We start from the raw sequence: 23,252 nt of genomic DNA on the forward strand, positions 1-23,252 counted from the left end.
TTCAGACGTTTTTACCATTTTTAAGCTCGAGAGCCAAATGAGAAATGCAGTGTCCTCGAACGACCAACATTATGAAGAAATAGTGTATGATTCTGAATGTTTACTCATATCTCGTGACAGAAATAGTATGTGATTACAATTGATTACTGATATCTCGCTACCCACCTCTCACCAGTGTTGCCAACTTAGCGACTTTGTCGCTATATTTAGTGAGTATTCAGAAAAAAGACAAGAATCGACAGAAGAAAGTTCAATTTTAGTTCTAAACATACTTAGGGTGTTTTTTACTCACTTTTTGTCTCTCCCGCGACGTTATTCCTCTCTCCTACAGCGTCAATCACAATTACATCCACTTGGCCAATTATGAAAATTATGTGATGATGTCATTTAGCCACTTCTAGCTACTTTTAGGACCACCAATAGCTACTTTCCTTAGTGAGGATTTGGGCCTCTCACATGCTCAGGCCCATTAATAGCTTAAGAAACTGTTGCTAGACAATTGAAGTTGTCTGTTTTGTTTCCAATATTAGTAAAATACATCTCTTTTGTGATGTGATTTTGCTAAACAGAGATGTGGGTTAAATTAATGAGACTGGTTTGATTCAAATAGGTGTGGGTGTTCACATCTGCAACATATATGACTTTTATGGGTGCTGTGGCTTAGTTGGTTAAAGTGCCTGTCTAGTAAACAGGAGATCCTGAGTTCAAATCTCAGCAGTACCTTTTTATTGTTCACATTGGTGGAGAAGGTCAGAGGGGAGGGCACTCAGGTTTTCTCACCAATGGGTTTAGAGAATTAGAGATGACGTGAGGAGGATGCAATTGAGATATTCCAATGTCACGGAAAAAGGGCACTTTTCGAATGAGAAAAAACCTACCGACTGTGTAAAGCTCCACTGTTTCTTCAGTTTATTCATTATCGAGACCAAAATGAAAAGAGTTTAGCCAGCTTGTGCACATCACTTTCACAGCCTATGTAGGCTTTACAAAGTCAGCTCTTGAAGCCAGCCGTGATCGTATAGTGGTTAGTACTCTGCGTTGTGGTCGCAGCAACCCCGGTTCGAATCCGGGTCACGGCACTGCAATTTAATTTTAGAAGTTTTTTTTTTTAACGAGTTAAGACTTACTATGCTGTTTCAGACGTTTTTACCATTTTTAAGCTCGAGAGCCAAATGAGAAATGCAGTGTCCTCGAACGACCAACATTATGAAGAAATAGTGTATGATTCTGAATGTTTACTCATATCTCGTGACAGAAATAGTATGTGATTACAATTGATTACTGATATCTCGCTACCCACCTCTCACCAGTGTTGCCAACTTAGCGACTTTGTCGCTATATTTAGTGAGTATTCAGAAAAAAGACAAGAATCGACAGAAGAAAGTTCAATTTTAGTTCTAAACATACTTAGGGTGTTTTTTACTCACTTTTTGTCTCTCCCACGACGTTATTCCTCTCTCCTACAGCGTCAATCACAATTACATCCACTTGGATGCGATTTTGCTAAACAGAGATGTGGGTTAAATTAATGAGACTGGTTTGATTCAAATAGGTGTGGGTGTTCACATCTGCAACATATTTGACTTTTATGGGTGCTGTGGCTTAGTTGGTTAAAGTGCCTGTCTAGTAAACAGGAGATCCTGAGTTCAAATCTCAGCAGTACCTTTTTATTGTTCACATTGGTGGAGAAGGTCAGAGGGGAGGGCACTCAGGTTTTCTCACCAATGGGTTTAGAGAATTAGAGATGACGTGAGGAGGATGCAATTGAGATATTCCAATGTCACGGAAAAAGGGCACTTTTCGAATGAGAAAAACCTACTGACTGTGTAAAGCTCCACTGTTTCTTCAGTTTATTCATTATCGAGACCAAAATGAAAAGAGTTTAGCCAGCTTGTGCACATCACTTTCACAGCCTATGTAGGCTTTACAAAGTCAGCTCTTGAAGCCAGCCGTGATCGTATAGTGGTTAGTACTCTGCGTTGTGGTCGCAGCAACCCCGGTTCGAATCCGGGTCACGGCACTGCAATTTAATTTTAGAAGTTTTTTTTTAACGAGTTAAGACTTACTATGCTGTTTCAGACGTTTTTACCATTTTTAAGCTCGAGAGCCAAATGAGAAATGCAGTGTCCTCGAACGACCAACATTATGAAGAAATAGTGTATGATTCTGAATGTTTACTCATATCTCGTGACAGAAATAGTATGTGATTACAATTGATTACTGATATCTCGCTACCCACCTCTCACCAGTGTTGCCAACTTAGCGACTTTGTCGCTATATTTAGTGAGTATTCAGAAAAAAGACAAGAATCGACAGAAGAAAGTTCAATTTTAGTTCTAAACATACTTAGGGTGTTTTTTAGGACGTTATTCCTCTCTCCTACAGCGTCAATCACAATTACATCCACTTGGCCAATGAAAATTATTTGATGATGTCATTTAGCCACTTCTAGCTACTTTTAGGACCACCAATAGCTACTTTCCTTTGAGGATTTGGCAACACTGCCTCTCACATGCTCAGGCCCACTTTGCGTCCCGAAACGTAGCTTAAGAAACCCTGTTGCTAGACAATTGAAGTTGTCTGTTTTGTTTCCAATATTAGTAAAATACATCTCTTTTGTGATGCGATTTTGCTAAACAGAGATGTGGGTTAAATTAATGAGACTGGTTTGATTCAAATAGGTGTGGGTGTTCACATCTGCAACATATTTGACTTTTATGGGTGCTGTGGCTTAGTTGGTTAAAGTGCCTGTCTAGTAAACAGGAGATCCTGAGTTCAAATCTCAGCAGTACCTTTTTATTGTTCACATTGGTGGAGAAGGTCAGAGGGGAGGGCACTCAGGTTTTCTCACCAATGGGTTTAGAGAATTAGAGATGACGTGAGGAGGATGCAATTGAGATATTCCAATGTCACGGAAAAAGGGCACTTTTCGAATGAGAAAAAACCTACCGACTGTGTAAAGCTCCACTGTTTCTTCAGTTTATTCATTATCGAGACCAAAATGAAAAGAGTTTAGCCAGCTTGTGCACATCACTTTCACAGCCTATGTAGGCTTTACAAAGTCAGCTCTTGAAGCCAGCCGTGATCGTATAGTGGTTAGTACTCTGCGTTGTGGTCGCAGCAACCCCGGTTCGAATCCGGGTCACGGCACTGCAATTTAATTTTAGAAGTTTTTTTTTTTAACGAGTTAAGACTTACTATGCTGTTTCAGACGTTTTTACCATTTTTAAGCTCGAGAGCCAAATGAGAAATGCAGTGTCCTCGAACGACCAACATTATGAAGAAATAGTGTATGATTCTGAATGTTTACTCATATCTCGTGACAGAAATAGTATGTGATTACAATTGATTACTGATATCTCGCTACCCACCTCTCACCAGTGTTGCCAACTTAGCGACTTTGTCGCTATATTTAGTGAGTATTCAGAAAAAAAAAGACAAGAATCGACAGAAGAAAGTTCAATTTTAGTTCTAAACATACTTAGGGTGTTTTTTACTCACTTTTTGTCTCTCCTAGCGACGTTATTCCTCTCTCCTACAGCGTCAATCACAATTACATCCACTTGGATGCGATTTTGCTAAACAGAGATGTGGGTTAAATTAATGAGACTGGTTTGATTCAAATAGGTGTGGGTGTTCACATCTGCAACATATTTTACTTTTATGGGTGCTGTGGCTTAGTTGGTTAAAGTGCCTGTCTAGTAAACAGGAGATCCTGAGTTCAAATCTCAGCAGTACCTTTTTATTGTTCACATTGGTGGAGAAGGTCAGAGGGGAGGGCACTCAGGTTTTCTCACCAATGGGTTTAGAGAATTAGAGATGACGTGAGGAGGATGCAATTGAGATATTCCAATGTCACGGAAAAAGGGCACTTTTCGAATGAGAAAAACCTACTGACTGTGTAAAGCTCCACTGTTTCTTCAGTTTATTCATTATCGAGACCAAAATGAAAAGAGTTTAGCCAGCTTGTGCACATCACTTTCACAGCCTATGTAGGCTTTACAAAGTCAGCTCTTGAAGCCAGCCGTGATCGTATAGTGGTTAGTACTCTGCGTTGTGGTCGCAGCAACCCCGGTTCGAATCCGGGTCACGGCACTGCAATTTAATTTTAGAAGTTTTTTTTTAACGAGTTAAGACTTACTATGCTGTTTCAGACGTTTTTACCATTTTTAAGCTCGAGAGCCAAATGAGAAATGCAGTGTCCTCGAACGACCAACATTATGAAGAAATAGTGTATGATTCTGAATGTTTACTCATATCTCGTGACAGAAATAGTATGTGATTACAATTGATTACTGATATCTCGCTACCCACCTCTCACCAGTGTTGCCAACTTAGCGACTTTGTCGCTATATTTAGTGAGTATTCAGAAAAAAGACAAGAATCGACAGAAGAAAGTTCAATTTTAGTTCTAAACATACTTAGGGTGTTTTTTACTCACTTTTTGTCTCTCCCGCGACGTTATTCCTCTCTCCTACAGCGTCAATCACAATTACATCCACTTGGCCAATTATGAAAATTATGTGATGACGTCATTTAGCCACTTCTAGCTACTTTTAGGACCACCAATAGCTACTTTCCTTACTGAGGATTTGGCAACACTGCCTCTCACATGCTCAGGCCCACTTTGCGTCCCGAAACGTAGCTTAAGAAACCCTGTTGCTAGACAATTGAAGTTGTCTGTTTTGTTTCCAATATTAGTAAAATACATCTCTTTTGTGATGTGATTTTGCTAAACAGAGATGTGGGTTAAATTAATGAGACTGGTTTGATTCAAATAGGTGTGGGTGTTCACATCTGCAACATATATGACTTTTATGGGTGCTGTGGCTTAGTTGGTTAAAGTGCCTGTCTAGTAAACAGGAGATCCTGAGTTCAAATCTCAGCAGTACCTTTTTATTGTTCACATTGGTGGAGAAGGTCAGAGGGGAGGGCACTCAGGTTTTCTCACCAATGGGTTTAGAGAATTAGAGATGACGTGAGGAGGATGCAATTGAGATATTCCAATGTCACGGAAAAAGGGCACTTTTCGAATGAGAAAAAACCTACCGACTGTGTAAAGCTCCACTGTTTCTTCAGTTTATTCATTATCGAGACCAAAATGAAAAGAGTTTAGCCAGCTTGTGCACATCACTTTCACAGCCTATGTAGGCTTTACAAAGTCAGCTCTTGAAGCCAGCCGTGATCGTATAGTGGTTAGTACTCTGCGTTGTGGTCGCAGCAACCCCGGTTCGAATCCGGGTCACGGCACTGCAATTTAATTTTAGAAGTTTTTTTTTTAACGAGTTAAGACTTACTATGCTGTTTCAGACGTTTTTACCATTTTTAAGCTCGAGAGCCAAATGAGAAATGCAGTGTCCTCGAACGACCAACATTATGAAGAAATAGTGTATGATTCTGAATGTTTACTCATATCTCGTGACAGAAATAGTATGTGATTACAATTGATTACTGATATCTCGCTACCCACCTCTCACCAGTGTTGCCAACTTAGCGACTTTGTCGCTATATTTAGTGAGTATTCAGAAAAAAGACAAGAATCGACAGAAGAAAGTTCAATTTTAGTTCTAAACATACTTAGGGTGTTTTTTACTCACTTTTTGTCTCTCCCACGACGTTATTCCTCTCTCCTACAGCGTCAATCACAATTACATCCACTTGGATGCGATTTTGCTAAACAGAGATGTGGGTTAAATTAATGAGACTGGTTTGATTCAAATAGGTGTGGGTGTTCACATCTGCAACATATATGACTTTTATGGGTGCTGTGGCTTAGTTGGTTAAAGTGCCTGTCTAGTAAACAGGAGATCCTGAGTTCAAATCTCAGCAGTACCTTTTTATTGTTCACATTGGTGGAGAAGGTCAGAGGGGAGGGCACTCAGGTTTTCTCACCAATGGGTTTAGAGAATTAGAGATGACGTGAGGAGGATGCAATTGAGATATTCCAATGTCACGGAAAAAGGGCACTTTTCGAATGAGAAAAAACCTACCGACTGTGTAAAGCTCCACTGTTTCTTCAGTTTATTCATTATCGAGACCAAAATGAAAAGAGTTTAGCCAGCTTGTGCACATCACTTTCACAGCCTATGTAGGCTTTACAAAGTCAGCTCTTGAAGCCAGCCGTGATCGTATAGTGGTTAGTACTCTGCGTTGTGGTCGCAGCAACCCCGGTTCGAATCCGGGTCACGGCACTGCAATTTAATTTTAGAAGTTTTTTTTTAACGAGTTAAGACTTACTATGCTGTTTCAGACGTTTTTACCATTTTTAAGCTCGAGAGCCAAATGAGAAATGCAGTGTCCTCGAACGACCAACATTATGAAGAAATAGTGTATGATTCTGAATGTTTACTCATATCTCGTGACAGAAATAGTATGTGATTACAATTGATTACTGATATCTCGCTACCCACCTCTCACCAGTGTTGCCAACTTAGCGACTTTGTCGCTATATTTAGTGAGTATTCAGAAAAAAGACAAGAATCGACAGAAGAAAGTTCAATTTTAGTTCTAAACATACTTAGGGTGTTTTTTACTCACTTTTTGTCTCTCCCGCGACGTTATTCCTCTCTCCTACAGCGTCAATCACAATTACATCCACTTGGCCAATTATGAAAATTATGTGATGATGTCATTTAGCCACTTCTAGCTACTTTTAGGACCACCAATAGCTACTTTCCTTACTGAGGATTTGGCAACACTGCCTCTCACATGCTCAGGCCCACTTTGCGTCCCGAAACGTAGCTTAAGAAACCCTGTTGCTAGACAATTGAAGTTGTCTGTTTTGTTTCCAATATTAGTAAAATACATCTCTTTTGTGATGCGATTTTGCTAAACAGAGATGTGGGTTAAATTAATGAGACTGGTTTGATTCAAATAGGTGTGGGTGTTCACATCTGCAACATATTGACTTTTATGGGTGCTGTGGCTTAGTTGGTTAAAGTGCCTGTCTAGTAAACAGGAGATCCTGAGTTCAAATCTCAGCAGTACCTTTTTATTGTTCACATTGGTGGAGAAGGTCAGAGGGGAGGGCACTCAGGTTTTCTCACCAATGGGTTTAGAGAATTAGAGATGACGTGAGGAGGATGCAATTGAGATATTCCAATGTCACGGAAAAAGGGCACTTTTCGAATGAGAAAAAACCTACCGACTGTGTAAAGCTCCACTGTTTCTTCAGTTTGTTCATTATCGAGACCAAAATGAAAAGAGTTTAGCCAGCTTGTGCACATCACTTTCACAGCCTATGTAGGCTTTACAAAGTCATCTCTTGAAGCCAGCCGTGATCGTATAGTGGTTAGTACTTTGCGTTGTGGTCGCAGCAACCCCGGTTCGAATCCGAGTCACGCCACTGCAATTTAATTTTAGAAGTTTTTTTTTTAACGAGTTAAGACTTACTATGCTGTTTCAGACGTTTTTACCATTTTTAAGCTCGAGAGCCAAATGAGAAATGCAGTGTCCTCGAACGACCAACATTATGAAGAAATAGTGTATGATTCTGAATGTTTACTCATATCTCGTGACAGAAATAGTATGTGATTACAATTGATTACTGATATCTCGCTACCCACCTCTCACCAGTGTTGCCAACTTAGCGACTTTGTCGCTATATTTAGTGAGTATTCAGAAAAAAGACAAGAATCGACAGAAGAAAGTTCAATTTTAGTTCTAAACATACTTAGGGTGTTTTTTACTCACTTTTTGTCTCTCCCGCGACGTTATTCCTCTCTCCTACAGCGTCAATCACAATTACATCCACTTGGATGCGATTTTGCTAAACAGAGATGTGGGTTAAATTAATGAGACTGGTTTGATTCAAATAGGTGTGGGTGTTCACATCTGCAACATATGTGACTTTTATGGGTGCTGTGGCTTAGTTGGTTAAAGTGCCTGTCTTGTAAACAGGAGATCCTGAGTTCAAATCTCAGCAGTACCTTTTTATTGTTCACATTGGTGGAGAAGGTCAGAGGGGAGGGCACTCAGGTTTTTCTCACCAATGGGTTTAGAGAATTAGAGATGACGTGAGGAGGATGCAATTGAGATATTCCAATGTCACGGAAAAAGGGCACTTTCGAATGAGAAAAAACCTACCGACTGTGTAAAGCTCCACTGTTTCTTCAGTTTATTCATTATCGAGACCAAAATGAAAAGAGTTTAGCCAGCTTGTGCACATCACTTTCACAGCCTATGTAGGCTTTACAAAGTCAGCTCTTGAAGCCAGCCGTGATCGTATAGTGGTTAGTACTCTGCGTTGTGGTCGCAGCAACCCCGGTTCGAATCCGGGTCACGGCACTGCAATTTAATTTTAGAAGTTTTTTTTTTTAACGAGTTAAGACTTACTATGCTGTTTCAGACGTTTTTACCATTTTTAAGCTCGAGAGCCAAATGAGAAATGCAGTGTCCTCGAACGACCAACATTATGAGAAATAGTGTATGATTCTGAATGTTTACTCATATCTCGTGACAGAAATAGTATGTGATTACAATTGATTACTGATATCTCGCTACCCACCTCTCACCAGTGTTGCCAACTTAGCGACTTTGTCGCTATATTTAGTGAGTATTCAGAAAAAAGACAAGAATCGACAGAAGAAAGTTCAATTTTAGTTCTAAACATACTTAGGGTGTTTTTTACTCACTTTTTGTCTCTCCCACGACGTTATTCCTCTCTCCTACAGCGTCAATCACAATTACATCCACTTGGATGCGATTTTGCTAAACAGAGATGTGGGTTAAATTAATGAGACTGGTTTGATTCAAATAGGTGTGGGTGTTCACATCTGCAACATATTTGACTTTTATGGGTGCTGTGGCTTAGTTGGTTAAAGTGCCTGTCTTGTAAACAGGAGATCCTGAGTTCAAATCTCAGCAGTACCTTTTTATTGTTCACATTGGTGGAGAAGGTCAGAGGGGAGGGCACTCAGGTTTTCTCACCAATGGGTTTAGAGAATTAGAGATGACGTGAGGAGGATGCAATTGAGATATTCCAATGTCACGGAAAAAGGGCACTTTTCGAATGAGAAAAAACCTACCGACTGTGTAAAGCTCCACTGTTTCTTCAGTTTATTCATTATCGAGACCAAAATGAAAAGAGTTTAGCCAGCTTGTGCACATCACTTTCACAGCCTATGTAGGCTTTACAAAGTCAGCTCTTGAAGCCAGCCGTGATCGTATAGTGGTTAGTACTCTGCGTTGTGGTCGCAGCAACCCCGGTTCGAATCCGGGTCACGGCACTGCAATTTAATTTTAGAAGTTTTTTTTTAACGAGTTAAGACTTACTATGCTGTTTCAGACGTTTTTACCATTTTTAAGCTCGAGAGCCAAATGAGAAATGCAGTGTCCTCGAACGACCAACATTATGAAGAAATAGTGTATGATTCTGAATGTTTACTCATATCTCGTGACAGAAATAGTATGTGATTACAATTGATTACTGATATCTCGCTACCCACCTCTCACCAGTGTTGCCAACTTAGCGACTTTGTCGCTATATTTAGTGAGTATTCAGAAAAAAGACAAGAATCGACAGAAGAAAGTTCAATTTTAGTTCTAAACATACTTAGGGTGTTTTTTACTCACTTTTTGTCTCTCCCGCGACGTTATTCCTCTCTCCTACAGCGTCAATCACAATTACATCCACTTGGATGCGATTTTGCTAAACAGAGATGTGGGTTAAATTAATGAGACTGGTTTGATTCAAATAGGTGTGGGTGTTCACATCTGCAACATATGTGACTTTTATGGGTGCTGTGGCTTAGTTGGTTAAAGTGCCTGTCTTGTAAACAGGAGATCCTGAGTTCAAATCTCAGCAGTACCTTTTTATTGTTCACATTGGTGGAGAAGGTCAGAGGGGAGGGCACTCAGGTTTTCTCACCAATGGGTTTAGAGAATTAGAGATGACGTGAGGAGGATGCAATTGAGATATTCCAATGTCACGGAAAAAGGGCACTTTTCGAATGTGGAAAAACCTACTGACTGTGTAAAGCTCCACTGTTTCTTCAGTTTATTCATTATCGAGACCAAAATGAAAAGAGTTTAGCCAGCTTGTGCACATCACTTTCACAGCCTATGTAGGCTTTACAAAGTCAGCCTTGAAGCCATGTATAGTGGGCTTTTAGCTCAAGAGTCAGCTCAGGGTAGTGGGTTCGAAGACCAGCCGTATGCACACAGTTTTTGACTGTAGAGTCCTTTGATAGCGTCTGTGGTTAGTACTCTGCGTTGTGGTCGCAGCAACCCCGGTTCGAATCCGGGTCACGGCACTGCAATTTAATTTTAGAAGTTTTTTTTTAACGAGTTAAGACTTACTATGCTGTTTCAGACGTTTTTACCATTTTTAAGCTCGAGAGCCAAATGAGAAATGCAGTGTCCTCGAACGACCAACATTATGAAGAAATAGTGTATGATTCTGAATGTTTACTCATATCTCGTGACAGAAATAGTATGTGATTACAATTGATTACTGATATCTCGCTACCCACCTCTCACCAGTGTTGCCAACTTAGCGACTTTGTCGCTATATTTAGTGAGTATTCAGAAAAAAGACAAGAATCGACAGAAGAAAGTTCAATTTTAGTTCTAAACATACTTAGGGTGTTTTTTACTCACTTTTTGTCTCTCCCACGACGTTATTCCTCTCTCCTACAGCGTCAATCACAATTACATCCACTTGGATGCGATTTTGCTAAACAGAGATGTGGGTTAAATTAATGAGACTGGTTTGATTCAAATAGGTGTGGGTGTTCACATCTGCAACATATTTTACTTTTATGGGTGCTGTGGCTTAGTTGGTTAAAGTGCCTGTCTAGTAAACAGGAGATCCTGAGTTCAAATCTCAGCAGTACCTTTTTATTGTTCACATTGGTGGAAGGTCAGAGGGGAGGGCACTCAGGTTTTCTCACCAATGGGTTTAGAGAATTAGAGATGACGTGAGGAGGATGCAATTGAGATATTCCAATGTCACGGAAAAAGGGCACTTTTCGAATGTAGAAAAACCTACTGACTGTGTAAAGCTCCACTGTTTCTTCAGTTTATTCATTATCGAGACCAAAATGAAAAGAGTTTAGCCAGCTTGTGCACATCACTTTCACAGCCTATGTAGGCTTTACAAAGTCAGCTCTTGAAGCCAGCCGTGATCGTATAGTGGTTAGTACTCTGCGTTGTGGTCGCAGCAACCCCGGTTCGAATCCGGGTCACGGCACTGCAATTTAATTTTAGAAGTTTTTTTTTTTAACGAGTTAAGACTTACTATGCTGTTTCAGACGTTTTTACCATTTTTAAGCTCGAGAGCCAAATGAGAAATGCAGTGTCCTCGAACGACCAACATTATGAAGAAATAGTGTATGATTCTGAATGTTTACTCATATCTCGTGACAGAAATAGTATGTGATTACAATTGATTACTGATATCTCGCTACCCACCTCTCACCAGTGTTGCCAACTTAGCGACTTTGTCGCTATATTTAGTGAGTATTCAGAAAAAAGACAAGAATCGACAGAAGAAAGTTCAATTTTAGTTCTAAACATACTTAGGGTGTTTTTTACTCACTTTTTGTCTCTCCCGCGACGTTATTCCTCTCTCCTACAGCGTCAATCACAATTACATCCACTTGGCCAATTATGAAAATTATGTGATGATGTCATTTGACTTCTAGCTACTTTTTAGCTACTTTCCTTAGTGAGGATTTGGCAACAAACATGCTCAGGCCCACTTTGCGTCCCGAAACGTAGCTTAAGAAACCCTGTTGCTAGACAATTGAAGTTGTCTGTATTCTTTCCAATATTAGTCAAATACATCTCTTTTGTGATGCGATTTTGCTAAACAGAGATGTGGGTTAAATTAATGAGACTGGTTTGATTCAAATAGGTGTGGGTGTTCACATCTGCAACATATTTTACTTTTATGGGTGCTGTGGCTTAGTTGGTTAAAGTGCCTGTCTAGTAAACAGGAGATCCTGAGTTCAAATCTCAGCAGTACCTTTTTATTGTTCACATTGGTGGAGAAGGTCAGAGGGGAGGGCACTCAGGTTTTCTCACCAATGGGTTTAGAGAATTAGAGATGACGTGAGGAGGATGCAATTGAGATATTCCAATGTCACGGAAAAAGGGCACTTTTCGAATGTGGAAAAACCTACTGACTGTGTAAAGCTCCACTGTTTCTTCAGTTTATTCATTATCGAGACCAAAATGAAAAGAGTTTAGCCAGCTTGTGCACATCACTTTCACAGCCTATGTAGGCTTTACAAAGTCAGCTCTTGAAGCCAGCCGTGATCGTATAGTGGTTAGTACTCTGCGTTGTGGTCGCAGCAACCCCGGTTCGAATCCGGGTCACGGCACTGCAATTTAATTTTAGAATTTTTTTTTTTTAACGAGTTAAGACTTACTATGCTGTTTCAGACGTTTTTACCATTTTTAAGCTCGAGAGCCAAATGAGAAATGCAGTGTCCTCGAACGACCAACATTATGAAGAAATAGTGTATGATTCTGAATGTTTACTCATATCTCGTGACAGAAATAGTATGTGATTACAATTGATTACTGATATCTCGCTACCCACCTCTCACCAGTGTTGCCAACTTAGCGACTTTGTCGCTATATTTAGTGAGTATTCAGAAAAAAGACAAGAATCGACAGAAGAAAGTTCAATTTTAGTTCTAAACATACTTAGGGTGTTTTTACTCACTTTTTGTCTCTCCCGCGACGTTATTCCTCTCTCCTACAGCGTCAATCACAATTACATCCACTTGGCCAATTATGAAAATTATGTGATGATGTCATTTAGCGACTTCTAGCTACTTTTAGGACCACCAATAGCTACTTTCCTTAGTGAGGATTTGGCAACACTACTACCTCATGCTCAGGCCCACTTTGCGTCCCGAAACGTAGCTTAAGAAACCCTGTTGCTAGACAATTGAAGTTGTCTGTATTGTTTCCAATATTAGTTAAATACATCTCTTTTGTGATGCGATTTTGCTAAACAGAGATGTGGGTTAAATTAATGAGACTGGTTTGATTCAAATAGGTGTGGGTGTTCACATCTGCAACATATTTTACTTTTATGGGTGCTGTGGCTTAGTTGGTTAAAGTGCCTGTCTAGTAAACAGGAGATCCTGAGTTCAAATCTCAGCAGTACCTTTTTATTGTTCACATTGGTGGAGAAGGTCAGAGGGGAGGGCACTCAGGTTTTCTCACCAATGGGTTTAGAGAATTAGAGATGACGTGAGGAGGATGCAATTGAGATATTCCAATGTCACGGAAAAAGGGCACTTTTCGAATGTGGAAAAACCTACTGACTGTGTAAAGCTCCACTGTTTCTTCAGTTTATTCATTATCGAGACCAAAATGAAAAGTTTAGCCAGCTTGTGCACATCACTTTCACAGCCTATGTAGGCTTTACAAAGTCTGTTCTTGAAGCCAGCCGTGATCGTATAGTGGTTAGTACTCTGCGTTGTGGTCGCAGCAACCCCGTTTCAAATCCGGGTCATGGCACTGCAATTTAATTTCAGAAGTTTTTTTTTTAATGAGTTAAGACTTACTATGCTGTTTCAGACGTTTTTACCATTTTTAAGCTCGAGAGCCAAATGAGAAATGCAGTGTCCTCGAACGACCAACATTATGAAGAAATAGTGTATGATTCTGAATGTTTACTCATATCTCGTGACAGAAATAGTATGTGATTACAATTGATTACTGATATCTCGCTACCCACCTCTCACCAGTGTTGCCAACTTAGCGACTTTGTCGCTATATTTAGTGAGTATTCAGAAAAAAGACAAGAATCGACAGAAGAAAGTTCAATTTTAGTTCTAAACATACTTAGGGTGTTTTTTACTCACTTTTTGTCTCTCCGACGTTATTCCTCTCTCCTACAGCGTCAATCACAATTACATCCACTTGGCCAATTATGAAAATTATGTGATGATGTCATTTAGCGACTTCTAGCTACTTTTAGGACCACCAATAGCTACTTTCCTTAGTGAGGATTTGGCAACACTACCTCTCACATGCTCAGGCCCACTTTGCGTCCCGAAACGTAGCTTAAGAAACCCTGTTGCTAGACAATTGAAGTTGTCTGTATTCTTTCCAATATTAGTCAAATACATCTCTTTTGTGATGCGATTTTGCTAAACAGAGATGTGGGTTAAATTAATGAGACTGGTTTGATTCAAATAGGTGTGGGTGTTCACATCTGCAACATATTTTACTTTTATGGGTGCTGTGGCTTAGTTGGTTAAAGTGCCTGTCTAGTAAACAGGAGATCCTGAGTTCAAATCTCAGCAGTACCTTTTTATTGTTCACATTGGTGGAGAAGGTCAGAGGGGAGGGCACTCAGGTTTTCTCACCAATGGGTTTAGAGAATTAGAGATGACGTGAGGAGGATGCAATTGAGATATTCCAATGTCACGGAAAAAGGGCACTTTTCGAATGTGGAAAAACCTACTGACTGTGTAAAGCTCCACTGTTTCTTCAGTTTATTCATTATCGAGACCAAAATGAAAAGAGTTTAGCCAGCTTGTGCACATCACTTTCACAGCCTATGTAGGCTTTACAAAGTCAGCTCTTGAAGCCAGCCGTGATCGTATAGTGGTTAGTACTCTGCGTTGTGGTCGCAGCAACCCCGGTTCGAATCCGGGTCACGGCACTGCAATTTAATTTTAGAAGTTTTTTTTTAACGAGTTAAGACTTACTATGCTGTTTCAGACGTTTTTACCATTTTTAAGCTCGAGAGCCAAATGAGAAATGCAGTGTCCTCGAACGACCAACATTATGAAGAAATAGTGTATGATTCTGAATGTTTACTCATATCTCGTGACAGAAATAGTATGTGATTACAATTGATTACTGATATCTCTCGCTACCCACCTCTCACCAGTGTTGCCAACTTAGCGACTTTGTCGCTATATTTAGTGAGTATTCAGAAAAAAGACAAGAATCGACAGAAGAAAGTTCAATTTTAGTTCTAAACATACTTAGGGTGTTTTTTACTCACTTTTTGTCTCTCGACGTTATTCCTCTCTCCTACAGCGTCAATCACAATTACATCCACTTGGCCAATTATGAAAATTATGTGATGATGTCATTTAGCCACTTCTAGCTACTTTTAGGACCACCAATAGCTACTTTCCTTAGTGAGGATTTGGCAACACTACCTCTCACATGCTCAGGCCCACTTTGCGTCCCGAAACGTAGCTTAAGAAACCCTGTTGCTAGACAATTGAAGTTGTCTGTTTTGTTTCCAATATTAGTAAAATACATCTCTTTTGTGATGCGATTTTGCTAAACAGAGATGTGGGTTAAATTAATGAGACTGGTTTGATTCAAATAGGTGTGGGTGTTCACATCTGCAACATATTTTACTTTTATGGGTGCTGTGGCTTAGTTGGTTAAAGTGCCTGTCTAGTAAACAGGAGATCCTGAGTTCAAATCTCAGCAGTACCTTTTTATTGTTCACATTGGTGGAGAAGGTCAGAGGGGAGGGCACTCAGGTTTTCTCACCAATGGGTTTAGAGAATTAGAGATGACGTGAGGAGGATGCAATTGAGATATTCCAATGTCACGGAAAAAGGGCACTTTTCGAATGAGAAAAAACCTACCGACTGTGTAAAGCTCCACTGTTTCTTCAGTTTATTCATTATCGAGACCAAAATGAAAAGAGTTTAGCCAGCTTGTGCACATCACTTTCACAGCCTATGTAGGCTTTACAAAGTCACCTCTTGAAGCCAGCCGTGATCGTATAGTGGTTAGTACTCTGCGTTGTGGTCGCAGCAACCCCGGTTCGAATCCGGGTCACGGCACTGCAATTTAATTTTAGAAGTTTTTTTTTTTTAACGAGTTAAGACTTACTATGCTGTTTCAGACGTTTTTACCATTTTTAAGCTCGAGAGCCAAATGAGAAATGCAGTGTCCTCGAACGACCAACATTATGAAGAAATAGTGTATGATTCTGAATGTTTACTCATATCTCGTGACAGAAATAGTATGTGATTACAATTGATTACTGATATCTCGCTACCCACCTCTCACCAGTGTTGCCAACTTAGCGACTTTGTCGCTATATTTAGTGAGTATTCAGAAAAAAGACAAGAATCGACAGAAGAAAGTTCAATTTTAGTTCTAAACATACTTAGGGTGTTTTTTACTCACTTTTTGTCTCTCCCGCGACGTTATTCCTCTCTCCTACAGCGTCAATCACAATTACATCCACTTGGCCAATTATGAAAATTATGTGATGATGTCATTTAGCGACTTCTAGCTACTTTTAGGACCACCAATAGCTACTTTCCTTAGTGAGGATTTGGCAACACTACCTCTCACATGCTCAGGCCCACTTTGCGTCCCGAAACGTAGCTTAAGAAACCCTGTTGCTAGACAATTGAAGTTGTCTGTATTCTTTCCAATATTAGTCAAATACATCTCTTTTGTGATGCGATTTTGCTAAACAGAGATGTGGGTTAAATTAATGAGACTGGTTTGATTCAAATAGGTGTGGGTGTTCACATCTGCAACATATTTTACTTTTATGGGTGCTGTGGCTTAGTTGGTTAAAGTGCCTGTCTAGTAAACAGGAGATCCTGAGTTCAAATCTCAGCAGTACCTTTTTATTGTTCACATTGGTGGAGAAGGTCAGAGGGGAGGGCACTCAGGTTTTCTCACCAATGGGTTTAGAGAATTAGAGATGACGTGAGGAGGATGCAATTGAGATATTCCAATGTCACGGAAAAAGGGCACTTTTCGAATGAGAAAAAACCTACCGACTGTGTAAAGCTCCACTGTTTCTTCAGTTTATTCATTATCGAGACCAAAATGAAAAGAGTTTAGCCAGCTTGTGCACATCACTTTCACAGCCTATGTAGGCTTTACAAAGTCAGCTCTTGAAGCCAGCCGTGATCGTATAGTGGTTAGTACTCTGCGTTGTGGTCGCAGCAACCCCGGTTCGAATCCGGGTCACGGCACTGCAATTTAATTTTAGAAGTTTTTTTTTAACGAGTTAAGACTTACTATGCTGTTTCAGACGTTTTTACCATTTTTAAGCTCGAGAGCCAAATGAGAAATGCAGTGTCCTCGAACGACCAACATTATGAAGAAATAGTGTATGATTCTGAATGTTTACTCATATCTCGTGACAGAAATAGTATGTGATTACAATTGATTACTGATATCTCGCTACCCACCTCTCACCAGTGTTGCCAACTTAGCGACTTTGTCGCTATATTTAGTGAGTATTCAGAAAAAAGACAAGAATCGACAGAAGAAAGTTCAATTTTAGTTCTAAACATACTTAGGGTGTTTTTTACTCACTTTTTGTCTCTCCCACGACGTTATTCCTCTCTCCTACAGCGTCAATCACAATGAAAATTATGTGATGACGTCATTTAGCCACTTCTAGCTACTTTTAGGACCACCAATAGCTACTTTCCTTAGTGAGGATTTGGCAACACTACCTCTCACATGCTCAGGCCCACTTTGCGTCCCGAAACGTAGCTTAAGAAACCCTGTTGCTAGACAATTGAAGTTGTCTGTATTGTTTCCAATATTAGTAAAATACATCTCTTTTGTGATGTGATTTTGCTAAACAGAGATGTGGGTTAAATTAATGAGACTGGTTTGATTCAAATAGGTGTGGGTGTTCACATCTGCAACATATTTTACTTTTATGGGTGCTGTGGCTTAGTTGGTTAAAGTGCCTGTCTAGTAAACAGGAGATCCTGAGTTCAAATCTCAGCAGTACCTTTTTATTGTTCACATTGGTGGAGAAGGTCAGAGGGGAGGGCACTCAGGTTTTCTCACCAATGGGTTTAGAGAATTAGAGATGACGTGAGGAGGATGCAATTGAGATATTCCAATGTCACGGAAAAAGGGCACTTTTCGAATGAGAAAAACCTACCGACTGTGTAAAGCTCCACTGTTTCTTCAGTTTATTCATTATCGAGACCAAAATGAAAAGAGTTTAGCCAGCTTGTGCACATCACTTTCACAGCCTATGTAGGCTTTACAAAGTCAGCTCTTGAAGCCAGCCGTGATCGTATAGTGGTTAGTACTCTGCGTTGTGGTCGCAGCAACCCCGGTTCGAATCCGGGTCACGGCACTGCAATTTAATTTTAGAAGTTTTTTTTTTAACGAGTTAAGACTTACTATGCTGTTTCAGACGTTTTTACCATTTTTAAGCTCGAGAGCCAAATGAGAAATGCAGTGTCCTCGAACGACCAACATTATGAAGAAATAGTGTATGATTCTGAATGTTTACTCATATCTCGTGACAGAAATAGTATGTGATTACAATTGATTACTGATATCTCGCTACCCACCTCTCACCAGTGTTGCCAACTTACTTACGACTTTGTCGCTATATTTAGTGAGTATTCAGAAAAAAGACAAGAATCGACAGAAGAAAGTTCAATTTTAGTTCTAAACATACTTAGGGTGTTTTTTACTCACTTTTTGTCTCTCCCGCGACGTTATTCCTCTCTCCTACAGCGTCAATCACAATTACATCCACTTGGCCAATTATGAAAATTATGTGATGATGTCATTTAGCCACTTCTAGCTACTTTTAGGACCACCAATAGCTACTTTCCTTAGTGAGGATTTGGCAACACTACCTCTCACATGCTCAGGCCCACTTTGCGTCCCGAAACGTAGCTTAAGAAACCCTGTTGCTAGACAATTGAAGTTGTCTGTTTTGTTTCCAATATTAGTAAAATACATCTCTTTTGTGATGCGATTTTGCTAAACAGAGATGTGGGTTAAATTAATGAGACTGGTTTGATTCAAATAGGTGTGGGTGTTCACATCTGCAACATATTTGACTTTTATGGGTGCTGTGGCTTAGTTGGTTAAAGTGCCTGTCTAGTAAACAGGAGATCCTGAGTTCAAATCTCAGCAGTACCTTTTTATTGTTCACATTGGTGGAGAAGGTCAGAGGGGAGGGCACTCAGGTTTTCTCACCAATGGGTTTAGAGAATTAGAGATGACGTGAGGAGGATGCAATTGAGATATTCCAATGTCACGGAAAAAGGGCACTTTTCGAATGAGAAAAAACCTACCGACTGTGTAAAGCTCCACTGTTTCTTCAGTTTATTCATTATCGAGACCAAAATGAAAAGAGTTTAGCCAGCTTGTGCACATCACTTTCACAGCCTATGTAGGCTTTACAAAGTCAGCTCTTGAAGCCAGCCGTGATCGTATAGTGGTTAGTACTCTGCGTTGTGGTCGCAGCAACCCCGGTTCGAATCCGGGTCACGGCACTGCAATTTAATTTTAGAAGTTTTTTTTTTTAACGAGTTAAGACTTACTATGCTGTTTCAGACGTTTTTACCATTTTTAAGCTCGAGAGCCAAATGAGAAATGCAGTGTCCTCGAACGACCAACATTATGAAGAAATAGTGTATGATTCTGAATGTTTACTCATATCTCGTGACAGAAATAGTATGTGATTACAATTGATTACTGATATCTCGCTACCCACCTCTCACCAGTGTTGCCAACTTAGCGACTTTGTCGCTATATTTAGTGAGTATTCAGAAAAAAGACAAGAATCGACAGAAGAAAGTTCAATTTTAGTTCTAAACATACTTAGGGTGTTTTTTACTCACTTTTTGTCTCTCCCGCGACGTTATTCCTCTCTCCTACAGCGTCAATCACAATTACATCCACTTGGCCAATTATGAAAATTATGTGATGATGTCATTTAGCGACTTCTAGCTACTTTTAGGACCACCAATAGCTACTTTCCTTAGTGAGGATTTGGCAACACTACCTCTCACATGCTCAGGCCCACTTTGCGTCCCGAAACGTAGCTTAAGAAACCCTGTTGCTAGACAATTGAAGTTGTCTGTATTGTTTCCAATATTAGTAAAATACATCTCTTTTGTGATGCGATTTTGCTAAACAGAGATGTGGGTTAAATTAATGAGACTGGTTTGATTCAAATAGGTGTGGGTGTTCACATCTGCAACATATTTTACTTTTATGGGTGCTGTGGCTTAGTTGGTTAAAGTGCCTGTCTAGTAAACAGGAGATCCTGAGTTCAAATCTCAGCAGTACCTTTTTATTGTTCACATTGGTGGAGAAGGTCAGAGGGGAGGGCACTCAGGTTTTCTCACCAATGGGTTTAGAGAATTAGAGATGACGTGAGGAGGATGCAATTGAGATATTCCAATGTCACGGAAAAAGGGCACTTTTCGAATGAGAAAAACCTACCGACTGTGTAAAGCTCCACTGTTTCTTCAGTTTATTCATTATCGAGACCAAAATGAAAAGAGTTTAGCCAGCTTGTGCACATCACTTTCACAGCCTATGTAGGCTTTACAAAGTCAGCTCTTGAAGCCAGCCGTGATCGTATAGTGGTTAGTACTCTGCGTTGTGGTCGCAGCAACCCCGGTTCGAATCCGGGTCACGGCACTGCAATTTAATTTTAGAAGTTTTTTTTTAACGAGTTAAGACTTACTATGCTGTTTCAGACGTTTTTACCATTTTTAAGCTCGAGAGCCAAATGAGAAATGCAGTGTCCTCGAACGACCAACATTATGAAGAAATAGTGTATGATTCTGAATGTTTACTCATATCTCGTGACAGAAATAGTATGTGATTACAATTGATTACTGATATCTCGCTACCCACCTCTCACCAGTGTTGCCAACTTAGCGACTTTGTCGCTATATTTAGTGAGTATTCAGAAAAAAGACAAGAATCGACAGAAGAAAGTTCAATTTTAGTTCTAAACATACTTAGGGTGTTTTTTACTCACTTTTTGTCTCTCCCGCGACGTTATTCCTTTCCTGTCAATCACAATTACATCAATTATGAAAATTATGTGATGATGTCCGACTTCTAGCTACTTTTAGGACCACCAATAGCTACTTTCCTTAGTGAGGATTTCTCTCCTCAGGCCCAGCGTAGCTTAAGAAACCCTGTTCACAATTACATTCTTTCCATCTCTTTTGGATGCGATTTTGCTAAACAGAGATGTGGGTTAAATTAATGAGACTGGTTTGATTCAAATAGGTGTGGGTGTTCACATCTGCAACATATTTTACTTTTATGGGTGCTGTGGCTTAGTTGGTTAAAGTGCCTGTCTAGTAAACAGGAGATCCTGAGTTCAAATCTCAGCAGTACCTTTTTATTGTTCACATTGGTGGAGAAGGTCAGAGGGGAGGGCACTCAGGTTTTCTCACCAATGGGTTTAGAGAATTAGAGATGACGTGAGGAGGATGCAATTGAGATATTCCAATGTCACGGAAAAAGGGCACTTTTCGAATGAGAAAAAACCTACCGACTGTGTAAAGCTCCACTGTTTCTTCAGTTTATTCATTATCGAGACCAAAATGAAAAGAGTTTAGCCAGCTTGTGCACATCACTTTCACAGCCTATGTAGGCTTTACAAAGTCAGCTCTTGAAGCCAGCCGTGATCGTATAGTGGTTAGTACTCTGCGTTGTGGTCGCAGCAACCCCGGTTCGAATCCGGGTCACGGCACTGCAATTTAATTTTAGAAGTTTTTTTTTAACGAGTTAAGACTTACTATGCTGTTTCAGACGTTTTTACCATTTTTAAGCTCGAGAGCCAAATGAGAAATGCAGTGTCCTCGAACGACCAACATTATGAAGAAATAGTGTATGATTCTGAATGTTTACTCATATCTCGTGACAGAAATAGTATGTGATTACAATTGATTACTGATATCTCGCTACCCACCTCTCACCAGTGTTGCCAACTTAGCGACTTTGTCGCTATATTTAGTGAGTATTCAGAAAAAAGACAAGAATCGACAGAAGAAAGTTCAATTTTAGTTCTAAACATACTTAGGGTGTTTTTTACTCACTTTTTGTCTCTCCCGCGACGTTATTCCTCTCTCCTACAGCGTCAATCACAATTACATCCACTTGGCCAATTATGAAAATTATGTGATGATGTCATTTAGCGACTTCTAGCTACTTTTAGGACCACCAATAGCTACTTTCCTTAGTGAGGATTTGGCAACACTACCTCTCACATGCTCAGGCCCACTTTGCGTCCCGAAACGTAGCTTAAGAAACCCTGTTGCTAGACAATTGAAGTTGTCTGTATTGTTTCCAATATTAGTAAAATACATCTCTTTTGTGATGCGATTTTGCTAAACAGAGATGTGGGTTAAATTAATGAGACTGGTTTGATTCAAATAGGTGTGGGTGTTCACATCTGCAACATATTTTACTTTTATGGGTGCTGTGGCTTAGTTGGTTAAAGTGCCTGTCTAGTAAACAGGAGATCCTGAGTTCAAATCTCAGCAGTACCTTTTTATTGTTCACATTGGTGGAGAAGGTCAGAGGGGAGGGCACTCAGGTTTTCTCACCAATGGGTTTAGAGAATTAGAGATGACGTGAGGAGGATGCAATTGAGATATTCCAATGTCACGGAAAAAGGGCACTTTTCGAATGTGGAAAAAACCTACCGACTGTGTAAAGCTCCACTGTTTCTTCAGTTTATTCATTATCGAGACCAAAATGAAAAGAGTTTAGCCAGCTTGTGCACATCACTTTCACAGCCTATGTAGGCTTTACAAAGTCAGCTCTTGAAGCCAGCCGTGATCGTATAGTGGTTAGTACTCTGCGTTGTGGTCGCAGCAACCCCGGTTCGAATCCGGGTCACGGCACTGCAATTTAATTTTAGAAGTTTTTTTTTAACGAGTTAAGACTTACTATGCTGTTTCAGACGTTTTTACCATTTTTAAGCTCGAGAGCCAAATGAGAAATGCAGTGTCCTCGAACGACCAACATTATGAAGAAATAGTGTATGATTCTGAATGTTTACTCATATCTCGTGACAGAAATAGTATGTGATTACAATTGATTACTGATATCTCGCTACCCACCTCTCACCAGTGTTGCCAACTTAGCGACTTTGTCGCTATATTTAGTGAGTATTCAGAAAAAAGACAAGAATCGACAGAAGAAAGTTCAATTTTAGTTCTAAACATACTTAGGGTTTTTTTACTCACTTTTTGTCTTTTGTCTCTCCCAGCGTCAATCACAATTACATCCACTTGGCCGTTATTCCTCTCTCCTACAGCGTCAATCACAATTACATCCACTTGGATGCGATTTTGCTAAACAGAGATGTGGGTTAAATTAATGAGACTGGTTTGATTCAAATAGGTGTGGGTGTTCACATCTGCAACATATTTTACTTTTATGGGTGCTGTGGCTTAGTTGGTTAAAGTGCCTGTCTAGTAAACAGGAGATCCTGAGTTCAAATCTCAGCAGTACCTTTTATTGTTCACATTGGT

The 23,252-nt window shown here is 39.9% G+C and overlaps 40 non-coding genes across 40 annotated transcripts; all 40 read left to right on the top strand.

Annotated features, from left to right (window-relative positions):
- The first annotated feature begins 649 nt into the window (after positions 1-649).
- On the top strand, positions 650-723 carry trnat-agu. The gene has a single exon. It is a non-coding gene; the product is annotated as a tRNA-Thr (tRNA).
- A 284-nt stretch (positions 724-1,007) lies between these two features.
- On the top strand, positions 1,008-1,079 carry trnah-gug. Its single transcript has one exon. It is a non-coding gene; the product is annotated as a tRNA-His (tRNA).
- Positions 1,080-1,591: 512 nt separating this feature from the next.
- Positions 1,592-1,665, top strand: trnat-agu. Its single transcript has one exon. It is a non-coding gene; the product is annotated as a tRNA-Thr (tRNA).
- Positions 1,666-1,948: 283 nt separating this feature from the next.
- On the top strand, positions 1,949-2,020 carry trnah-gug. Its single transcript has one exon. It is a non-coding gene; the product is annotated as a tRNA-His (tRNA).
- Positions 2,021-2,720: 700 nt separating this feature from the next.
- On the top strand, positions 2,721-2,794 carry trnat-agu. The gene has a single exon. It is a non-coding gene; the product is annotated as a tRNA-Thr (tRNA).
- A 284-nt stretch (positions 2,795-3,078) lies between these two features.
- trnah-gug lies at positions 3,079-3,150 on the top strand. Its single transcript has one exon. It is a non-coding gene; the product is annotated as a tRNA-His (tRNA).
- A 516-nt stretch (positions 3,151-3,666) lies between these two features.
- Positions 3,667-3,740, top strand: trnat-agu. Its single transcript has one exon. It is a non-coding gene; the product is annotated as a tRNA-Thr (tRNA).
- A 283-nt stretch (positions 3,741-4,023) lies between these two features.
- On the top strand, positions 4,024-4,095 carry trnah-gug. The gene has a single exon. It is a non-coding gene; the product is annotated as a tRNA-His (tRNA).
- Positions 4,096-4,820: 725 nt separating this feature from the next.
- Positions 4,821-4,894, top strand: trnat-agu. The gene has a single exon. It is a non-coding gene; the product is annotated as a tRNA-Thr (tRNA).
- Positions 4,895-5,178: 284 nt separating this feature from the next.
- Positions 5,179-5,250, top strand: trnah-gug. Its single transcript has one exon. It is a non-coding gene; the product is annotated as a tRNA-His (tRNA).
- Positions 5,251-5,761: 511 nt separating this feature from the next.
- Positions 5,762-5,835, top strand: trnat-agu. Its single transcript has one exon. It is a non-coding gene; the product is annotated as a tRNA-Thr (tRNA).
- A 284-nt stretch (positions 5,836-6,119) lies between these two features.
- Positions 6,120-6,191, top strand: trnah-gug. Its single transcript has one exon. It is a non-coding gene; the product is annotated as a tRNA-His (tRNA).
- A 724-nt stretch (positions 6,192-6,915) lies between these two features.
- Positions 6,916-6,989, top strand: trnat-agu. Its single transcript has one exon. It is a non-coding gene; the product is annotated as a tRNA-Thr (tRNA).
- Positions 6,990-7,856: 867 nt separating this feature from the next.
- Positions 7,857-7,930, top strand: trnat-ugu. The gene has a single exon. It is a non-coding gene; the product is annotated as a tRNA-Thr (tRNA).
- A 284-nt stretch (positions 7,931-8,214) lies between these two features.
- Positions 8,215-8,286, top strand: trnah-gug. The gene has a single exon. It is a non-coding gene; the product is annotated as a tRNA-His (tRNA).
- Positions 8,287-8,797: 511 nt separating this feature from the next.
- On the top strand, positions 8,798-8,871 carry trnat-ugu. The gene has a single exon. It is a non-coding gene; the product is annotated as a tRNA-Thr (tRNA).
- A 284-nt stretch (positions 8,872-9,155) lies between these two features.
- Positions 9,156-9,227, top strand: trnah-gug. The gene has a single exon. It is a non-coding gene; the product is annotated as a tRNA-His (tRNA).
- Positions 9,228-9,737: 510 nt separating this feature from the next.
- trnat-ugu lies at positions 9,738-9,811 on the top strand. Its single transcript has one exon. It is a non-coding gene; the product is annotated as a tRNA-Thr (tRNA).
- Positions 9,812-10,763: 952 nt separating this feature from the next.
- Positions 10,764-10,837, top strand: trnat-agu. The gene has a single exon. It is a non-coding gene; the product is annotated as a tRNA-Thr (tRNA).
- A 282-nt stretch (positions 10,838-11,119) lies between these two features.
- On the top strand, positions 11,120-11,191 carry trnah-gug. Its single transcript has one exon. It is a non-coding gene; the product is annotated as a tRNA-His (tRNA).
- Positions 11,192-11,896: 705 nt separating this feature from the next.
- trnat-agu lies at positions 11,897-11,970 on the top strand. Its single transcript has one exon. It is a non-coding gene; the product is annotated as a tRNA-Thr (tRNA).
- A 284-nt stretch (positions 11,971-12,254) lies between these two features.
- On the top strand, positions 12,255-12,326 carry trnah-gug. The gene has a single exon. It is a non-coding gene; the product is annotated as a tRNA-His (tRNA).
- A 725-nt stretch (positions 12,327-13,051) lies between these two features.
- Positions 13,052-13,125, top strand: trnat-agu. The gene has a single exon. It is a non-coding gene; the product is annotated as a tRNA-Thr (tRNA).
- Positions 13,126-14,202: 1,077 nt separating this feature from the next.
- trnat-agu lies at positions 14,203-14,276 on the top strand. Its single transcript has one exon. It is a non-coding gene; the product is annotated as a tRNA-Thr (tRNA).
- A 284-nt stretch (positions 14,277-14,560) lies between these two features.
- Positions 14,561-14,632, top strand: trnah-gug. Its single transcript has one exon. It is a non-coding gene; the product is annotated as a tRNA-His (tRNA).
- A 723-nt stretch (positions 14,633-15,355) lies between these two features.
- On the top strand, positions 15,356-15,429 carry trnat-agu. Its single transcript has one exon. It is a non-coding gene; the product is annotated as a tRNA-Thr (tRNA).
- Positions 15,430-15,713: 284 nt separating this feature from the next.
- trnah-gug lies at positions 15,714-15,785 on the top strand. Its single transcript has one exon. It is a non-coding gene; the product is annotated as a tRNA-His (tRNA).
- A 728-nt stretch (positions 15,786-16,513) lies between these two features.
- trnat-agu lies at positions 16,514-16,587 on the top strand. Its single transcript has one exon. It is a non-coding gene; the product is annotated as a tRNA-Thr (tRNA).
- Positions 16,588-16,871: 284 nt separating this feature from the next.
- On the top strand, positions 16,872-16,943 carry trnah-gug. The gene has a single exon. It is a non-coding gene; the product is annotated as a tRNA-His (tRNA).
- Positions 16,944-17,647: 704 nt separating this feature from the next.
- trnat-agu lies at positions 17,648-17,721 on the top strand. The gene has a single exon. It is a non-coding gene; the product is annotated as a tRNA-Thr (tRNA).
- A 283-nt stretch (positions 17,722-18,004) lies between these two features.
- Positions 18,005-18,076, top strand: trnah-gug. The gene has a single exon. It is a non-coding gene; the product is annotated as a tRNA-His (tRNA).
- Positions 18,077-18,805: 729 nt separating this feature from the next.
- trnat-agu lies at positions 18,806-18,879 on the top strand. The gene has a single exon. It is a non-coding gene; the product is annotated as a tRNA-Thr (tRNA).
- A 284-nt stretch (positions 18,880-19,163) lies between these two features.
- On the top strand, positions 19,164-19,235 carry trnah-gug. The gene has a single exon. It is a non-coding gene; the product is annotated as a tRNA-His (tRNA).
- A 727-nt stretch (positions 19,236-19,962) lies between these two features.
- trnat-agu lies at positions 19,963-20,036 on the top strand. The gene has a single exon. It is a non-coding gene; the product is annotated as a tRNA-Thr (tRNA).
- A 283-nt stretch (positions 20,037-20,319) lies between these two features.
- trnah-gug lies at positions 20,320-20,391 on the top strand. The gene has a single exon. It is a non-coding gene; the product is annotated as a tRNA-His (tRNA).
- Positions 20,392-21,033: 642 nt separating this feature from the next.
- Positions 21,034-21,107, top strand: trnat-agu. The gene has a single exon. It is a non-coding gene; the product is annotated as a tRNA-Thr (tRNA).
- A 284-nt stretch (positions 21,108-21,391) lies between these two features.
- trnah-gug lies at positions 21,392-21,463 on the top strand. Its single transcript has one exon. It is a non-coding gene; the product is annotated as a tRNA-His (tRNA).
- Positions 21,464-22,188: 725 nt separating this feature from the next.
- On the top strand, positions 22,189-22,262 carry trnat-agu. The gene has a single exon. It is a non-coding gene; the product is annotated as a tRNA-Thr (tRNA).
- A 285-nt stretch (positions 22,263-22,547) lies between these two features.
- On the top strand, positions 22,548-22,619 carry trnah-gug. Its single transcript has one exon. It is a non-coding gene; the product is annotated as a tRNA-His (tRNA).
- Positions 22,620-23,160: 541 nt separating this feature from the next.
- Positions 23,161-23,234, top strand: trnat-agu. Its single transcript has one exon. It is a non-coding gene; the product is annotated as a tRNA-Thr (tRNA).
- The last annotated feature ends 18 nt before the right edge of the window (positions 23,235-23,252 follow it).

Source organism: Oncorhynchus gorbuscha, linkage group LG10, assembly GCF_021184085.1.
Source record: "Oncorhynchus gorbuscha isolate QuinsamMale2020 ecotype Even-year linkage group LG10, OgorEven_v1.0, whole genome shotgun sequence".
Taxonomy (NCBI): Eukaryota; Metazoa; Chordata; class Actinopteri; order Salmoniformes; family Salmonidae; genus Oncorhynchus; species Oncorhynchus gorbuscha.